The sequence below is a fragment of the Helianthus annuus genome, chromosome 5, assembly GCF_002127325.2.
Source record: "Helianthus annuus cultivar XRQ/B chromosome 5, HanXRQr2.0-SUNRISE, whole genome shotgun sequence".
Taxonomy (NCBI): domain Eukaryota; kingdom Viridiplantae; phylum Streptophyta; class Magnoliopsida; order Asterales; family Asteraceae; genus Helianthus; species Helianthus annuus.
This window is the reverse complement of record NC_035437.2, coordinates 135949537-135968749: the sequence shown is the minus strand read 5'-3', so window position 1 is coordinate 135968749 and position 19213 is coordinate 135949537. Positions and strand designations below refer to the sequence as shown.

General features: G+C 35.0%; 2 long non-coding RNA genes across 2 annotated transcripts; both read right to left on the bottom strand.

Annotated features, from left to right (window-relative positions):
* Window positions 1–4427: 4427 nt before the first annotated feature.
* Window positions 4428–6570, bottom strand: LOC110939211. Its single transcript, XR_002592072.2, has 3 exons — window positions 6444–6570; window positions 5883–5949; window positions 4428–4455 (listed from the first exon to the last, which is right to left on the bottom strand). It is a non-coding gene; the product is annotated as an uncharacterized LOC110939211 (long non-coding RNA).
* A 3388-nt stretch (window positions 6571–9958) lies between these two features.
* Window positions 9959–12248, bottom strand: LOC110939212. The gene is made up of 3 exons (XR_002592073.1): window positions 12122–12248; window positions 11561–11627; window positions 9959–10133 (listed from the first exon to the last, which is right to left on the bottom strand). It is a non-coding gene; the product is annotated as an uncharacterized LOC110939212 (long non-coding RNA).
* Between the last annotated feature and the right edge of the window lie 6965 nt (window positions 12249–19213).

Sequence of the window (19213 nt, the reverse complement as noted above, 5' to 3'; positions counted from 1 at the left end):
TTTCCATTTACTTTATTTCATCTAGTATTCAATTTCCTTGACTAAAGCAATTTGGTCCCAAAAACGTAAGTGCATGATTGCATATATCATTTATATCATATATAATCAGGAAGATACTAATTATAGTCTTACAATCGCATACATTTCTATCGTAAGTAAAATTAACTGGGTTAATCAAAGCTAGTTAAATAAATTTATGCAATAAAATAAGTGAACATATGTGTTTCATTATGTGTGTAGAATTCAGGTTTTGGGGTGTTACACATTTATCACCACCGACTTTACCAATGTATTGATATGCGGTCGACGATGGACAATGGACATTACGGTGATTGATGGCCAACGATGCCAAAGACTAAAGTGGCTAAGCTTGTGTCTGGCCTCAAAATTAAGATTACGGTTTCTTTTTTTTTTTGTTTGGGGGAGAGAAAGACAGAAGGATCGTATTTATTTTTCACCCTAAAATGCACCTATGTGTTTTCCAACACTAATTTACTTATAAAATATAGGTTAAATCCTAGCCCTTTATATTTTTTTCTAAACATCCTTAAAGGGGTTCCTCGATTCCTCACTTTTTTGACATTCCCCAAATTAATCTCCCACCATTTTACATCCTATTTCTAAAATAACAAAGATGTGCCAGTGTGGGGTTAGCCCACTTGGTAGAGCCATGTGCTTCTTAGAGGAGAAGTCCAAAGTTCAAACCTAGACAATGGTGATTAATATAGAATTATCGATGTAATAGAGTTGGAATAAGCATTTTCATTAAATAATCGTAACACCTTGGAAATTCTAATCAAATAATATGGAAACACGTGTCCCATCAACTATAAAATATGCCAAATTATTTGGACGAGAAGGACTATATACGTAAAAATGTGAAAGTTTGGATGTGGAGGGGTCATTTGTGATAAAATGCCAAATTTTGGCTTCTGAAGGTTCCTTACGGACCGCAAGGCATATGCCTTACGGACCGTAAGGCAATTGTTATTAATTTGTTTCTAATAGTTCATTACGGACCGTAAGGCTTATGCCTTACGGACTCTAAGGTATTTGAATACTGTTGGCGCGCTGAGGTCCTTACGGACCGTAAGCCACCACCCCTTACGGTCCGTAAGGGGTGCGCCGGCAGTTGCAGCTGCATTCTCTGCCACTTTGGTCACGAATTTGGCCACTTCTCTTCTCCATGGGACACCTAGGGTGCCACTAATCCTTCCCTAAACACCTTAGGGATCACTTGGCAAGATTTGAGGGCTTGGGTTCAAGTATAAGTAGCCATGCCTTTGGTTCACTTGAACTTGCACCTTCACAAATCTTTCTCTCTATCTCCTGGAGTGTTTCTGATCTATTGAAGCTTCCTAGTTGAAGCTTAGTCTTCCTTGAACACTTGTAAGTGTTCTCCTTCAGTCTTATTTCATTTATAGGCTAGATGTTAGCCGAAAGTCAAGCAAATTAACTTTTACTTTGACTTTCGATTATGACCATTTCGGTCATGACCATTTCGGTCAAGCAAATGTTCGAACCGAACATGGCTACGTGATCGTAATAATGTAGGAGTTAATCCCCTATGAGCGCACCTTCTGAAGATCACGTTTTGGTCAAATGACAGGTCAACGTTTTATTAAATAAAAGTCAAAACACAGATTTTCGTAAATTATGTTAAATCAACTTCTAAGTACCGAAACATCAATTTTTAACATAAGTAGTTTTATACACAATGCCGCGTTGCGGCACACTCAACCAAATCATTCTTGATGTGATAGTTAAGACCATTGGAGCATCTCCAGTGCACACAACTAAAACCTCCATAGTTATCTCACACATAGCAATGATTACAAACTTTCCCATGAACTTTTTCTAATTGATCATTTCATCCCACAAAAATCCTTACATTTCATATAAAGAAAAAGAAAAAAAGTACTGTTACAGGAAAAACAATAAAAAAAACACTCAACCAACAGATAAGAAGTAAACCTTGATCTTCATGGATTTCTTGTTGATTGCAAATTGACTGCTTGCAATTACCACGGACAGTTGATCACAAAGATCAAACACTTGGTCTAAGCTTCAACTATTATAGCCTTACCAATTTTATTAATCATTAGTTTTTATGTTCATCAAAGTTTAATATTTAGTATATGATAACGCCCGACACCCGAACCCATACCGACCCAAAACCTGTGTTGACCTGAACCAAAGCAACCCATTTTTTAGTCGACCCGTTATGACACAAACACATAATGACTTGAACACGTTCATATGCGTGTAACCAAATCCAATTAAAACTCGTTTCGACCTGAGCCGCATTGATACCAAATCTGTACAGACCCAAAAGAAAGTGTACATGCTTTCAGTTCAAAACAGGGCACTTTGACAAAAGTGATGATTTTGACCCGTTCACTAAGAACTGTTTTTGACCCATTTACTAAAAATATTAACTCTCATAATTTTGCTGCAGTATTATAAAAATGCATAACTACTGATCCGTTGACTATGTATTGTGTTCTGCCCCAAAAGAGGTAATTCTAACTTGTTAGCTAAAATTTATCTTTACGGGTTCGAGTTAGGACACCTTGTATTAGAAAATTTTCATTTTGTTAACGGTCATAATAGGCTTGGGCATAATAGATATGGGTCGAGATGTACTCAGAATGAAACTTGGAACATACTTCATTGTCAGCATCTTGGTAGCGGTATATCTTAGAATACCTGCTGGAAACTAAGCTGCATTGAGAAACACATATGATAACATCGAAGTGAACTTAAAGTACTATATGTAAAAGCAAAAACTAAATAAGAGATAGGGATCTCACGCTTAAATTCAGACTTGACGTCTTTTCAGAAGCCTCCTACAAAAAAAAAAACATGTTGCTAAAACAAAGGGAATAGTGATTAAACTTCCATTTGCAGAAAATGTGAATTGCTTAAAGGTTATGTCAACTTTTGAAAACTCATAAGAGGAGCATAACATGAATCCAATTTTTTTAGTCAAAAAGTATATGTGCCTGATGTAAACAATTTGATCAAATATTCCTTAAATTGTATAGCATCATTTATTACTTGCGAATGCAAATTGTATATCCATGTCATCTAACATTAACAGGAATTAGGATAACATTTAGCCAATACAACTGAATAATTGTTACTCTAGAGTTCTAGTTGATTCTACTATGTTCAAACATGCCCATAATGTCTCATGATATGGTCTTAAAATTCAACAATAATCAATGATTATATCCGTCTCGGCTAATAATCTTTATGAGGCAATATAGATAACATTTAACCACAGCATCGCGCATTGCGCGAGTGCAAAGTTGGTTACTATCTAGTAAATATAACATTTAATCAAAGTGTCGTGCGTTATGCGTTTCATAGGTCGTTCAAGTTTGTCATTGCTAAGGGTTTATACTAAGCCCGTAAGATATGGATTTTTTAGCACTTTCAAAAGTTACAACCTTTATCATGATGATCATATTCTCCATGAGTCCACCATTCTTTCTAGCTCAAAAGCCTATTGCTAAGATCAAAGTAGATCAATAAAAACATCTAAACATGTGATCCATACATGACAAATAATCACCAACTACTGAGCTTTATCAAAGGCTGAAGATTAAACATGTACAACCCACCACCAAGTTACCCAATCAACACGCGACAGGCAGGTGATAGAACTGTTCATTAAATATGTATATAAGCACTTAAAAAGAGTTAATTACATAGTTAGTCCCTGTGGTTTGCACAAAGTAACATACTTAGGTACTAATAGTTTAGAATCACATTCTAGGGTATTAACTTTTCATTTTGTAACGTTTGAAGGTATTAACGTTATTTTTAGGCTTAAAATCACATTCTATTAGTACCTAAATATGTTATTTTTTGCAAACCACAGGGACTAACTCTGTTAATACCCGAGAAGTTAATACCTCCAAACGTTACAAAATGAAAAGTTAATACCCTAGAAGGTGATTTTAAACTATTAGTACCTAAGTATGTTATTTTGTGCAAACCACAGGGACTAACTATGTAATTAACTCCACTTAAAAATATACAGATCTAAGCCGGTATTTCCGAACATCACCCCAACTATCATTACACAAACAACAGAACTAACCTTTGACCAAAAGTTATCTCCATCGTTATAATCGAATATACGTATAACCCGTGACTCGGTATAAACTTGTGTCTAGCCAGCTTTAACTCGACTCGTTTTGTAACACCCTTGTTATTATCCAACGTTTATCGTAAAATTTAATCTCATAACTATGTAATTATAGTCACAATTATACTGAAAATACGGGCTTGCTAAAAACTTTTACAATTTAAAGTGATACAACATAATGTGATTTTAATTCGCCGTTATAGAATAACGACGAAACAACATTGCGGAAGCTTCGTTTAACGTGTGTTCGGTTCTTGCTCGATGCTTGATCTTCATCCGGGACTATCGACATTCGCCTGTGATCAAAACCAACTTAAAGGTCAGTTTTGATAATTAAATAACCAATATAATAAGGAAATTAGGAAAAATCCAACATTGATATATTGATCCACAAACAATCAATTGAATTCTGGCCTCCACCGTAACTTACGTTGGTCACCGTAAGTTACGGTGGCCCCTGAATGTCAAATTCCCCCACCGTAAACCAGTGGTATTCTACCGTAAAGATTTTAGCTCCACCGTAACTTACGGTGGCACCGTAAGTTACGGTGGCACCTGCATCCAACCTTTCCATTTTTGCCGTTATTTGACACGAAAACTTTCGTATCTTTCAATCCGCTTGTCCGTTTTACGCGATTCTTTCTCCTACGCACTCGTAATTTAATTCTCCATCACATGGAGTTAAAATCCGACATTCAAACTAATAAAATTCTAGATTTCAAAGTATTCGGTTTATTGTTCAAAATTAACATTTTGACCCGTTTGTGTTTAAAACCACTAACTTGATTCTTAGACATTTAAAATACATACGCTAATGTATTTAACACACAAACTTTAGCCTAGCTTCATACTTTCTAATGAATTATGTATACACATAAAACCATTTTGACCCATTTAGAGAGTGTTAAGCACTTTAGTCTAAACCTTGCTCTTTTTCCTTTCACACCTCATAATTCTATATTCAAGGCATCTACTTATATCTCCTAATCGTAACGCAAGTTTCCAAACAACCCATATGGGTCGTTTGCCTAATATGCCCGTCAAGGACTCTTTGGTCAATTTTAGTCCCTCGATTTTCGACGAAGTACTTCTACTAATAATTGACCACAACACCACCTTTAATTTTAATTATAACTGTATGTACCTGGCTCGGGTCATAGCATTGACCCGTTTACCTACCTCTTGCTTTAAATTCTCTAATTAGAGCAACGCAACATATGTTATTTCCTGTAATCACAAAACTCAACAAGTAGTCGTCAGTTAATATTGTCAAATGGTATTAACATACCAATTGACCCATTTAGTCGATATGACCATTTATCAACGTATGATAGTATATTGATACCATCATGTCTTTTTGAACCTATTCCTGTTCGTATCGTGAGTTCTTACTACTAAAAAGGCATTTTCTTAAATTGTTCGACCCGTTATAATTCTTTTAATAAATGGTGTCTTTATTTTGATCATTTATTATTTTTAATTATCAATTTGACCCATTCGGTTGTCGAGTGAATTCCATCACCTCAACGACGTACCAACACAACCATTTTCTCTATTTCAATATCACACACATTTTACTATCTATTTTGACCCGTTTGGGTTGCCGAGTGAATTCCATCACTTCCTAGATTCATCAAGCGCAACTATTTTTACCATAGAAACATTAAACATATTTAAGACTAAGCTTGTCTACATAAATGTAACGAGACGATAAGTCGCGTACCTCAAAGTTTTTCCCTTCAAACTAGCGTCCGCACCGGCTTGACTTCCCGACGCCTCGCTTATGTTGCCTAAAATATACAAGCCACTTATCATTAGAACCTTCCGGCTCATAACTAAAGCTTGTTACTTTGTCAAACACCACAATTAGTGTCTATCAACGTCTTTTAGGCATTTTGTCGAGCACCTTATGTGCATGCTAGTTAATTAACCATTTTTATTCGATTAAACCTTGGTAAATCCAAGAATTTCATTCTTATTCAAGCTTCATTGCTCATCACAACCCATACCATCATACTAGTTCAACCATCCTAGATTATTACTCACATAGTTCATACCATATGTCGGGGTTTCTCATTCTAGATAGAAACCCACTTCATGATATGGCACATAGACACATTAACTCACAATTTATTACTCTTTTCACATGATTTCAGTTAGGTTTATGATCCTACACTCTAATCACGCGTCCTTTAATCAAAACATTACTTAATCATTCAAGAATTTCTACTAATCAAACTTTACCCAAAAATCAAACATCACCAAATCTGAAATTGCAACTTACCTAGTGTTAGACAAGTGTAGGTGATCAAGATTTTTGATTCATGCAGTGATTATATGCCCAACTCACCCTTCAATTGATCAATTTAGATGAAATAAGGGTTTGGGGGTTCTTCCCCTCTCCTGGTCGCTCCCACGCACGCAAACACTGATGTGTGTGTGTTTGATTTGTTTTATTTTTATAAAAATCAAGTTTGGCCATTTATACAAAATCAGCCCCTCAACTTTAGTTTGGTTTATAACTTGATATTTTGTTCCTTTTATTTAATTACAAGACTTGTACTAGGTTATTTATTTCCTAGTTACTTTATCTTGTTCACAACCCGTTTTACTTTAAGTCCCGTTAAATCTCGGGCCTTTTTACATACTTTGGTTTCTCAAAGTATTTCTCATCCTTTTATTAAATATTAGATTTATTTTTTTAAATTCTAAAATTTACCGGGTTAATTTTTACCACTAACGGTATTTTACCCGTCTTTTAGTATTAACGGGGTTTGATTACCAAACCCGTTTTCGGGGTGTTACAAGTCTACCCCCCTTAAAGAGGTTTCGTCCTCGAAACCTTTTCTTACATAATTCATTGAGTTTTCACTAAGTGTATTTGAGCTGAGAAATCTTTTAAACATTACTTATACTTTTAACCAATTGTTAGTGTTACCAGAAAAGTATGGTACATCTTTTTTGTTGCTAATTGTCTACGTATCTCATACGACGTAGTGCAACTTGAAATAACGTAATCTCGTTATTTCCACTAGTTCAGTTAACCTAGCGATATCCATCGTTTTCACATACTATCGAATTCTTTATGAATCCGTTATTTTGACCCGTTTAAAGATCTTTAGTGAAATCTTTCACTTTTAGCAACAATTTCTTTTGTTTTCAAATTTATTCATTCGGTTCGGTTATACATAATCCACCGCTTAAGAGCAAACCGAATTTCTTGATTTGAATTACTGACCTTAACCAGTCTCACTAACTAGACTTATTAGTTCAGTTACTTTTTACCGCTCGCTTTGATTATAATGTGATTCCGCTTCACATTACATTTCTTGACCATGACCTTGTCACATCATGTTAAATTTTATATCAACCTTTCATTTTCGAAAATATCACTTTTCGAATACATCGTCTTGCACCTATTGGTGTCAAGACTTGTATTTTTTACGCTTACTATTTAAATTCCTATCAGAATTCATATTTATAAAAACGTTATTTCTTACTAAAACCGAAGTTTTAGTTTAGCATCTTCTCTTTGACTTTTGTCAATTATCCCTACTAGGATATTGATAGTTCATAATTTATTCTTTTACAGTATTTGTTTTATGCGGGGATTCTCAGCTGATTCCCTCGCTTTGTCTAATTAACCCGTAGGTTTAATCACTTAGCCTCATGGGCTATTTCATTAGACTTTCACCTCATTAAGGCGAGGTCCTTATAATCTATTTCTTTCTAGTTATGACCCGTGGGTCATTTTAGTCCCGTAGACCCTTTTCACTCTCCATAACCCGAAGGTGATGATGATCTTGCAGATCATTCATTTTATTTTGGACATCATTTGTTTTCACATTTGAAATCCGTTTACCTTGACTGTAGTCCGTATCTACAATCGTTTTCTTCCAAGATAATTCTTCCGACTCTATGACTTCTCACGTCATTTCTGCTTCGGTTTGTCTTACGCTCACCGTTGCCCGGTTTATATATATATATATATGTATATATATATATATACATATACATATATATATATATATATACATATACATATATATATATATATACATATACATATACATATATATATATATATACATATATATATATATATACATATACATATATATATATATATATATATATATATATATATATATATATATATATATGTATATGTATATATATATATATATGTATATATATATATATATATATATATATATATATACTTATTTGACTATGTCCCATTACCAGGCTCCTTATTCTTTTACGTTTAACGCTACCCTTGCTTGGCTAGCGCTTATTTATGCCTTCCGGCATTATATTATATTTTACCCGTTTGACTCATTCATGTGAAATTTTATCATTTATGGATGTCAAACTTCATTCTTTGTTCTACCCGTTCAACCTTAAAGGAGTTGAACATAATTTATCAAAAATTTTTACTTACGTCATCTTGTCGTCTTTTAGCCATGACTCAAAATCCGAGTCTTTTGACTTTCCACCCGAGTTCCCGTTTCTCGGTCTACTCATGTGTTTAACTCCTTACCCACCAACCGGGTGTTTTACTGAAGTGGTTATTATTGCAACCCTTCCGGTATGCATTAAGACTTCGTTTCACTTTTATATTCCGACTTAGTCCTCAAGTTTGGCGTTTTACAAAAACGGCCCGTTAAGAGTCATATTTGCATTCTCCGGGTTCGAGTGTAAGTACACCCCCTCCCAATGCATATCTTAGTCATTTTATATGTTTGCATTCCCTGGGTTCGAGTGTAAGTACACCCCTCCCAATGCATATCTTAATTGTTTTACCTTAATCTTTGTCCCTTCACTCGGGCTCATTATCCTAATGTAATACGCTTCCGTCACCCGGCTGTGCGTTTACGTTTACCATCAAACATTTTATTTATTTGATTCCTTTGGGTACCATTTTAGTTAGTCTCATTCACCCCGCCCTTACTATATCGGACGTAAATGTGTCCGCTATAAGAAGTTCATGGTATCATATGCCACTACTTACTTGGCCAGAGTAAGCGATTAACACATGACACACATGACCTTTTTATAGTTTTCACATCACGCCCTATGTAAGTAACGTCTCTTATTTAGTTTTCTTGGGAATAATATCCTGGATAGGTATTCTATTCAGGTTTTCCAAGTTTCTAATTTACATATGCGACAATCATTCTTTAGATGCTTGTTGCATATTGCTAATTGCGCGATTATATTTAAAAGCACGCACCTGATAATGCTTGCCCCGACGGGCGTTTCTTGCCATTAGCCTTCTTCGCGGTCTTTACGCGATTTAGTCCTTAGTGAGCATGTTCTTCTTGTCATTCCTCGGACTGTTCCTCTATCACATCCTTAATTTGTTTAACCTTTGTCATCTTTAAACACAAGTGTCCTTCAATCAAGACATTCACAAAAGTTAGTAATGTCAACTTTACTAAATGCCCGTATCATAACACAAGACTTTTGTACTATATGTGTCAACGCACGAAATGTTGTTAACTATATCTATCATTTAATTGGGGTAACGTGTATTACACGATAACCCTATGTGTTGTTTACAACACTTTAATATACTAAACCATTAACATACATGCACTTACCGGAATTGCGATCAAGCCTCGAACCGAACACCAATATTTGTCAAGAGCATAAGGTTTAAGTCCAAGCATGGTTTTTTTCCCACCATACTTGAATCTCTTAAACCAAGGCTCTGATACCAACTTGTAACACCCTTGTTATTATCCAACGTTTATCGTAAAATTTAATCTCATAACTATGTAATTATAGTCACAATTATACTGAAAATACGGGCTTGCTAAAAACTTTTACAATTTAAAGTGATACAACATAATGTGATTTTAATTCGCCGTTATAGAATAACGACGAAACAACATTGCGGAAGCTTCGTTTAACGTGTGTTCGGTTCTTGCTCGATGCTTGATCTTCATCTGGGACTATCGACATTCGCCTGTGATCAAAACCAACTTAAAGGTCAGTTTTGATAATTAAATAACCAATATAATAAGGAAATTAGGAAAAATCCAACATTGATATATTGATCCACAAACAATCAATTGAATTCTAGCCTCCACCGTAACTTACGGTGGTCACCTTAAGTTACGGTGGCCCCTGAATGTCAAATTCCCCCACCGTAAACCAGGGGTATTCTACCGTAAAGATTTTAGCTCCACCGTAACTTACGGTGCCACCGTAAGTTACGGCGGCACCTGCATCCAACCTTTCCATTTTTGCCGTTATTTGACACGAAAACTTTCGTATCTTTCAATCCGCTTGTCCGTTTTACGCGATTCTTTCTCCTACGCACTCGTAATTTAAATCTCCATCGCATGGAGTTAAAATCCGACATTCAAACTAATAAAATTCTAGATTTCAAAGTATTCAGTTTATTGTTCAAAATTAACATTTTGACCCGTTTGTGTTTAAAACCACTAACTTGATTCTTAGACATTTAAAATACATACGCTAATGTATTTAACACACAAACCTTAGCCTAGCTTCATACTTTCTAATAAATTATGTATACACATAAAACCATTTTGACCCATTTAGAGAGTGTTAAGCACTTTAGTCTAAACCTTGCTCTTTTTCCTTTCACACCTCATAATTCTATATTCAAGGCATCTACTTATATCTCCTAATCGTAACGCAAGTTTCCAAACAACCCATATGGGTCGTTTGCCTAATATGCCCGTCAAGGACTCTTTGGTCAATTTTAGTCCCTCGATTTTCGATGAAGTACGTCTACTAATAATTGACCACAACACCACCTTTAATTTTAATTATAACTGTATGTACCTGGCTCGGGTCATAGCATTGACCCGTTTACATACCTCTTGCTTTAAATTCTCTAATTAGAGTAACGCAACATATGTTATTTCCTGTAATCACAAAACTCAACAAGTAGTCGTCAGTTAATATTGTCAAATGGTATTAACATACCAATTGACCCATTTAGTCGATATGACCATTTATCAACGTATGATAGTATATTGATACCATCATGTCTTTTTGAACCTATTCCTGTTCGTATCGTGAGTTCTTACTACTGAAAAGGCATTTTCTTAAATTGTTCGACCCGTTATAATTTTTTTACTAAATGGTGTCTTTATTTTGATCACTTATTATTTTTAATTATCAATTTGACCCATTCGGTTGTCGAGTGAATTCCATCACCTCAACGACGTACCAACACAACCATTTTCTCTATTTCAATATCACACACATTTTACTATCTATTTTGACCCGTTTGGGTTGCCGATTGAATTCCATCACTTCCTAGATTCATCAAGCGCAACTATTTTTACCATAGCAACATTAAACATATTTAAGACTAAGCTTGTCTACATAAATGTAACGAGACGATAAGTCGCGTACCTCAAAGTTTTTCCCTTCAAACTAGCGTCCGCACCGGCTTGACTTCCCGACGCCTCGCTTATGTTGCCTAAAATATACAAGCCACTTATCATTAGAACCTTCCGGCTCATAACTAAAGCTTGTTACTTTGTCAAACACCACAATTAGTGTCTATCAACGTCTTTTAGGCATTTTGTCGAGCACCTTATGTGCATGCTAGTTAATTAACCATTTTTATTCGATTAAACCTTGGTAAATCCAAGAATTTCATTCTTATTCAAGCTTCATTGCTCATCATAACCCATACCATCATACTAGTTCAACCATCCTAGATTATTACTCACATAGTTCATACCATATGTCGGGGTTTCTCATTCTAGATAGAAACCCACTTCATGATATGGCACATAGACACATTAACTCACAATTTATTACTCTTTTCACATGATTTCAGTTAGGTTTATGATCCTACACTCTAATCACGCGTCCTTGAATCAAAACATTACTTAATCATTCAAGAATTTCTACTAATCAAACTTTACCCAAAAATCAAACATCACCAAATCTGAAATTGCAACTTACCTAGTGTTAGACAAGTGTAGGTGATCAAGATTTTTGATTCATGCAGTGATTATATGCCCAACTCACCCTTCAATTGATCAATTTAGATGAAATAAGGGTTTGGGGGTTCTTCCCCTCTCCTGGTCGCTCCCACACACGCACACACTGATGTGTGTGTGTTTGATTTGTTTTATTTTTATAAAAATCAAGTTTGGCCATTTATACAAAATCAGCCCCTCAACTTTAGTTTGGTTTATAACTTGATATTTTGTTCCTTTTATTTAATTACAAGACTTGTACTAGGTTATTTATTTCCTAGTTACTTTATCTTGTTCACAACCCGTTTTACTTTAAGTCCCGTTAAATCTCGGGCCTTTTTACATACTTTGCTTTCTCAAAGTATTTCTCATCCTTTTATTAAATATTAGATTTATTTATTTAAATTCTAAAATTTACCGGGTTAATTTTTACCACTAACGGTATTTTACCCGTCTTTTAGTATTAACGGGGTTTGATTACCAAACCCGTTTTCGGGGTGTTACACGTTTGTTGACTGAGTTGAGTAAGTTTGACTATGTTGACTTGGTTGAGTCGCATATATGATCATCATCGATCAGTTCTGAAAGTGAATCTCACAACACTGTTCCCACTAATCCATCACCATTGCAACCATCACCGTGAACCGTCGTTGACCGACTTCGGTTCCAACCATCTGTTGGACTACTATGCCGCCGGTGACTACTCCAGTTACCAAGACACCGCCAACTTCTATTTAAACAAAAGTTTTTAAAATCAGACATGGGATTGGAATCAATGATCTAAAACAAAACTAAACGAACCAACTGTATCTATATACTGAAAACTAACTTTGGAATCCATTGGTTTGGTAAAAGAAAGAACATGTAGAAGTAAATCTGCTCACTGGTGCTTCGTTGGAGATCAAAGATCGTTAAATCTGGGTCACCGCCGGCGCCGGTTAGTCTTAGAACACACCAAGTCACCACCAACTTCCATTTTAACAAAAAAAATTTAACACCGGACACGGGATTGGATTCAAATGATCTAAAACAAAACTGAACGAACCGAGTGTATCTATATACTGAAAACATCAATAGTATGTATCAGTCAAATTCGTTTTCAAAGCCCCAAGTGTCAAACCATCACAATCTAATATTCATCCTATTATGAAAATCAATGGAATAGTTTGGTTACGACTGTCACTACCTACCTAGGCTTTCGTAACCATTACCGAAACCGACTTCAACAACTTCAAATCTTCACCAAGTTAAATCATCATGCTTTAAAGTATAAGCCGTCTAAGAATATCATTTGACTAATTGTTATTCTAGAAACAAAATACAAGAAAATTAAATCTTTTCTTAAAATCAAATATTCACACAACCACTTCAATCTAACTGATAAAAAGCCCTAACAATTAGGGGCATAGATTCAAACTGACCTTATGAAAACTGAAGTTTTGTGACATTAAAGTCATTCGCTTTCTCTAGGTGATCATCCGTGATTCCGGTGAACTTCACCAAACGGGTGTAACTGGAACTTCACAAGCTTGCCGATTTGACATATCCAACCCCAATTGCAACGTTGCCCTACTTCTCGTCATTGTCATTGTTTCTACACATTTAAACCTGACTACTTAATCGGAATTCACATATGTAGCCGGAAATAGTTCGTGGCTTACCTTATATGTAAAGTTGGCCTGGAGAGTTATGTATTCACTTGAAGAACTCCCGTACAGGCTTCAATCTGCTCACTGAATCTTCACCTTATTCTCCTTGCCGGTTTGCTCCCTATAACCCTAGTCGTACCTGCACCGGAACATTTGTGTTCACGGAATCAGCATATATGATTCTTTCAAGACTCGTTTTGAATGATCGTACAAAGAATGAAACATGCAGATGGTTTTGAATCTTATCGGAATCTGGTCTGACTTGGTTAGAATGCTAACCGTCGTGATGATCGCCCTCTATATAGCATTTGTCTTTTAAACTCTCAGTCTTTGTTCTTCATTTGGGGTCACAGACGCGTGGAAATCAGATGGCGACGCCGTCCTCCGCCGTGGCTCCGACACCAGGGGCGGCGGTCATTCGCCACTCCCAGACGAATCTCTCCCTCAGACTCTCTTTTCTCTTTGTAACATGTTCTTTGTATATCCAAGTGACAAGTGTGAATGGGTGAGATGAGGTGTCAAATAACCAACATGATGAAATGAATAGGTGCCACAGAGGTGTGTGCCACTATTCATTTCACTAGTGTTATTAATAGATAGTAATATCAGTTTGTATAACATATTAGGACATGTAAGATCATGTCCAACCCGTTATTTCCTGCTTAGAGCTCGGTTTGCAACCGAAAGTCAAACAGTTTGACTTCTGCTTTGACTTTCGATTCTGACCGTTTAAGTTAAGTTAGCTACTGATTTGAAGTTGTATTAAGATATTATTATTGTATGGAATAACCATCTGAGGTTATACCATTTGGTCATATCGTTTGTCGGGTTTTATACAAGTCCACACACTATGCCTAAATAATGACTAAATGCCCTTTTTGCGCATAGAACAATTTTGAAACATAATGGACATGTAAACTGAGTTTGAAACTGATGTAACATGATATTAAACATATTTTGACATATTGGAATTGACATAGACCCATCCGATCACCCGATGTCGCCTATGCGCGTACGATTGACTTGTAGAACCTAGTTTATATAAGTTAGCCGAATCGGGTCAAAACCTTTCCAAATCAGTTCTTATCAGAATGTATGATTGTTTGACCCGTGTTATACGAGTCATAATACTCGTGTGGGTGCAAAACACATTCTATCCAGTCTCCGCTTAATCTAGCGAACCATACCGATTTTACTATAAGTTAACCGGTCCAAGTCATATGACTTGAATAAGACCCGTTAACATTCTAACGGATCATAGTTCCGTCCATTCCAAACTAGGAGCCTCTAGTAAATTGCACATGTGTTAGTTATTGTGATTTAACGGGTGTGCTTTATATATCTTTGGATTGTAAAGATAAAGCTCAGGTAAATACTCTTAATCTATTTTCCCTATACGGCTTAGGATACTGTAAAATTATTTGCCGCTTGGTCGGGTATGGGATCAATGATCAATGTGTCCAAAATCCAAGTAACTCGTTTTAATTCGTTATGCTTGATAACTTAAACATTGGGGGTTAATTGTATTTACTAGTGAAAACTGACGTATTTTTAAATGACAAAGCGCATGTTAGCAAGTACGGAATAGGCTGGAGCCGCTCGGTAATTGCATATTGAAATTTGCGTCTTCATGTAAAAAACCTAGTAGTCTTTATGTAATCATTTTGTAAATTTCGATCCGCCTGTGGATCTTTAGTACACGTTCAGTCTATATATTATTTTTGAACTTTTGAACATTTGTATTTTGTAATAATTATTTTTAACTCCAAGACTTTCGCTGTGCTAAATGTGAATATCTTTATCAATCGACACGCATAAATCCCAAGTCCGGGACCACCGGAAATAGGGTGTTACAATAATAATAGCAATAACAACATATTCTGTTATTGAAAAGAAAACGAGAGGAAACGAAAAGAATCTAAGAAAAGATTGGCGCTTCCAACTTTAAAGATGGAAAAAGAAATTGGCATCAAAGAGAAATTACTTGTTATTTAAAATTTTAATAAGGATACTGTAATTGTTTGAACATCAGTAAAACACAAATCAATTTGCTCTCGGTTAATTCCACCGCTGGAAATCAAAACAGGTTATGAGTGTTCAAATTAAATTAAAGATAAAGAAGAATCATGTCATATTATAATACCAATAAAAAAACATATTATGGTGATTGAATTTGTTCAAATTAAACAAAACGGGATATATGATCTATTCCAATATAAAACAATTGCATACAATTCTTATTTCTTCATTAGTTTAAACTATTTTTTCCTTTGCCAACGTAACTGAGAATTGGTTGCAGATGATTTCTTTCATCATTAGCAAATCAAATCTGAATGATAAGCAACAAATAATCAAACTAAAAAACGAACATATAAAACCTGAATAAATCAAGGTGTAGAAAGTCTTTCACATTGAATGATCGTCCACTCCGAAATCATCCAATCATCGCCAGCAGCGAAAGCGAATGAAGCAAAATCGAACGATACAAAGTTTGAAATCGTCGGGTTTTGTAGGTCTTGGTTGACAACGGTTTCGATTTCAAAGATCAATTGTGCTCTTCTTGATTTAAGTTAGAAACAGTCAACTAATGATGGATTTCTTGCATCTGCATAGATGATAAGGAAACTCTACATTTTTTAACATCTTTAATTTCTTCACCCCTTGCATTGTCCAACGTATCTATATACTAATTTATTCATATGCGTACAACTCCTCACATGGTTCGCGTCGGTTTGTTACCTGAAAAACGGTGCGTCCAAATCGTGAGGTCTACCATCCCCACATACACAACAACCGACACAATTGTATTCTGAAATATAATGTAACCATTGCGTCTCTTCGTCTGAAACACACAGTTGAATTCAAATGAAGTGATATATCGGTTCGTGTAGATTATAGTGTAATGATCTATGAAGCGTTGATAATCGGTTCGTGCGAAATGAAAATTCTCAAATACCACCGCAGCCATTTTGAGTTTTGTGAGGATTATTTTATTATATACAAAACGTGATGTTGTTGCTAACTGTAAATTTGGTGGGTGCGTCGGTTTGTATATTTCTTTTGAATGCAACAACCGTTTTGAGCCTTGCCATTAAGTGCGTCGAATGAATATGAATGGCGCCGATACGGGATGAAAAATTTTGTTTTTTATTGCTAGGATGAATGTATTATAAACACTTGTTAATATTTTTTGGTTTATATATAAGTTGTTTGAATATTGGTCGTATAATACGTTTAAGTTTGTTTATATAATAGGTGTGTATAGTTCATTTAGTTTATTATTGCTTTTCGTTTTTAAACGACATGGCTTTCATTCACATCCTTTATATTATATGAATTATGATACTCACAATTAAAAAAAAACATGCTTTATGACAGGATGCGATGTTTGCATGGGGGATGCGATGGTTTGCATGCGGGTTATGTGTGTTACATTTAATTATTATATATAAATCATGGTAATATAGCATGATAATTGTTTGTTGTGAATATTTGTAAGGGTGTGATATATTTAAATGTTGTGACTTTTTGTAAGGGGTGTGATATATTTTAAAGTGGTTTGAAGGGTTGTGCCTTTTTGAAAGGGTGTGATATATTTAAAAGTTATGACTTTTTTGTAAGGGGTGTGATACATTTAAAAGTGGTTTGAAGGGTTGTGTCTTTTTGAAGGGGTGTGATTCAAACCATAGTGTTCTAAGTTGCTAATTGTATAAGGGTATAATTGGTAAAACAAAATACTCATAGGAGTCGTATGTTACGTGCTACCCTGAAATCGTCACATGCATATCCACGTTCAACATGTTTTGGTTTCTTTTTAGTTTTATGCGTCAAAGTAATTATTGGAAGTAGTGGTTTATTTAGGGTTATGCATTTCTTTTATTTCCTTTGTTTTGAAAGCTATTTATGCCATATGTATTGTTAGTTTTTGAGCATGAATGAAAAATTAGAGAGTATCTCAAATTTCGTATTTTTCTATTTTCTTTTGAGTTTGATCCACTCAATAGATTATCTATCAACCGATTGGTACATACTTTCTATTTTTGTTGTTATGAACCCACACACGCCTTGTTGTGAATTATTCCTTTATCTAGATGACATATTGACATTCATGTGGTTGTTTAGTTTATGTAGCATATATGTTATTGATGTGTCAATAAAAAAACAAAAGTTTTAGAGTAAATTGCGCCGATGACAATTGGTAAAGTCAAATTTTGTATTGATTTTAAATTAAACATTCGATTCTTTCAAGTGTTTACTCTTGATTTTGTTTCCTTCACTATGTGACGTTAAAATAATTACTAAGGGGATGTTTGTGTAGTTTTTAATAAGACTTTTAATGTTTTAGACATTTTACTGGTTCAACACTTAAAGGTTTAATTTTTTATTTATTTATTTATTTTTTTTTTTGCGAGCAGATGTCTGAATGATTCAGACATTTGGCTCTGAATGCTTAAGTATTATACTGAATCTAAATGGTTAAGATCTCTTATATGAATTGTTCAGACATTTGCCTCTGAATGGTTAAGCATTATACTGGCTCTTAATGGTTTAGACATCTTACTGGTTTAGCACTTAATGGTTCAGACCTTTTACTGGTTCAACACTTACCATTCAGAAGTTCCCAAACAGCTTCTTACTTGTAATTTTTTGAATTAATTACATTGTTAGTACCCGTGGTTACCTATTTTGTCATTTCTTATATCTATTTTTTTTTTTTTTTGAAAATTACACAATTGGTACCAATTTTTACAAATTTTTTTAATATTTAATAAAACGACTATTATACCTTTACTATGTTTTTTTGAACGGTGAGAATCTTTAACTTGTAGTGGGAGAGATCTCACACACTCCTAAACAGAGGGCCCTAACCCTACTTTGGTCAGACTATGTTGTCTTAACCGGGTCCATGCTAGCGTCAGAGTTTGGCTAACGGTGTTCCCTGGGAAACTATATCACCCACTGCAAGTGGCTAGGGGGTGAGCATAAATAGGTCCGACCCGAATAGAACCGAGAACCGAACCGAAAAGTACCCGGAACCGACCCTAATATAGCATGTAGGGTAGTTGTTCGGTTCTTGTAAATCTAGTATATTGGGTATCAGGTCGGGTCGGGTAAGGAACAACAAAGAACCGAAGCCAGATATGTTGGAACCGAGACAAATATAGTGATTCTGTACAAACAACTAATCTGGGCCAAAGCCCATCGTCATTACTTAACCTAATCGAATTATAACAAACAGAAAGTAACATATATCAGAACTAAATGCAATTCTTCAATAAATCTTCAATAATTTTCATCAATTTTGGAAGTGTTGCTGCTTCACGAGGTTGAGGTACGTGGTTCCCTGAAACTCTGCATTAATGATTCAGCAATTAGTTTATAAATCAATACAATGATTAATTTCGAATATAACAAACAAATAACAT